The sequence below is a fragment of the Numida meleagris genome, chromosome 1 (genome assembly GCF_002078875.1).
Source record: "Numida meleagris isolate 19003 breed g44 Domestic line chromosome 1, NumMel1.0, whole genome shotgun sequence".
Taxonomy (NCBI): domain Eukaryota; kingdom Metazoa; phylum Chordata; class Aves; order Galliformes; family Numididae; genus Numida; species Numida meleagris.
This window is the reverse complement of record NC_034409.1, coordinates 159447058-159448400: the sequence shown is the minus strand read 5'-3', so window position 1 is coordinate 159448400 and position 1343 is coordinate 159447058.

Here is a 1343-nt window from a genome sequence, read left to right as displayed (position 1 = left end):
GAGGAAAGAAGACTCAGAGGGGATCTGATCAATGTCTATAAATATCTAAGGTGTGGGAGGTAAAGGGATGAGGCCAGAATCTTTTTAGCAGTGTGTGGCAATAGGACAAGGGGAAATGGCCACAAACTGAAACATAGGAAGTTCTGCGCAAATGTACATAAGAACTTCTTCACAGTAAGGATGAGGGAGCACTGGAACAGGCTGCTCAGATAGGTTGTGCAAGGTGATTCTGTGATTCACTCAGAAACAAAAAAAGTGTTATTCTCCAAATTATATAGCCACTGCAACAGCAAAAGAGAAATATATCTATGCTCTCTCATGGCTTAAATAAAAACTTTTCAGAAAACTAGGAATCTTAAGTTGATTGAAAAATACTTGATTTCACATACTCAGCTTCTAGTGTAAGTTTTCTGAATTTAAGCATAAAACATGCTTTGCAGTTATCAAATGGATAAACAACAGAATTCCATAGATACTAGTTCTATGCTTGTTAAGAAAAAAACTAAAGATGGATAGTATTGCTTGGCATCCAGTATCTCCTATTCTGAATCTCCAGTTTCCTCTGAACTAATTTTTAAATCTTCTTCAACTATTAAAGGAGAAAACAGTACTTAACAGCATTGCACATTATCTCTTCCACTAGGTTCATGAATCCAACAGAACTAGTAACTCACACTAGTAATACTTCACCATTCATGGCATCATTTTCCACTGAGGCATATTCTCAGTCTCCCCTACTGTACTCTTTTCCTAACAGGAATAATTTTCTCCCATATAATTTCATAGCACAATTAGGTCAGGAATTTAGGTAGGAGGGGGATTCTGGAGGTTGCCTGATTCAAACCTTACACATAGGTCAAATTCTCAAAGCCCTCTAAACATCAGACAACTTCTGATAGAGTGCTCTTCCCCCTTCCACCCTCCTCCATGTAACTTTTTCCTTTGACCTGGCCATTGCACACAAGGCTCAAACAGACAATGAGTACAGTACTGATTACACTGCCTAGCTAAAACAGGTAATGACCACAAATCTGTCTCGACCAAGGGGCTGAAAGAACAGGTAGCAGTTACCTGGTTATACAGATGAAGACCAAGTAAGCACGCACCAAAAACTATGACTATCGTAGAATCATTGAATGTCCTAGGTTGGAAATGACATTAAAGATCATGTAATTCCACCCTCCCATGTCATGAGCAGAGTTGCCAGCCACTAGATCAGGCTGCTCAGTGCCTCATCCAACCTGGCCTTGAACACCTCCAACAATGGGGCATTCACAATTTGTCTGGGTAACCTGTTCCAGTGCCTCACCGACCTTTGAGAAAATTTTTTCTCCCAACATCTA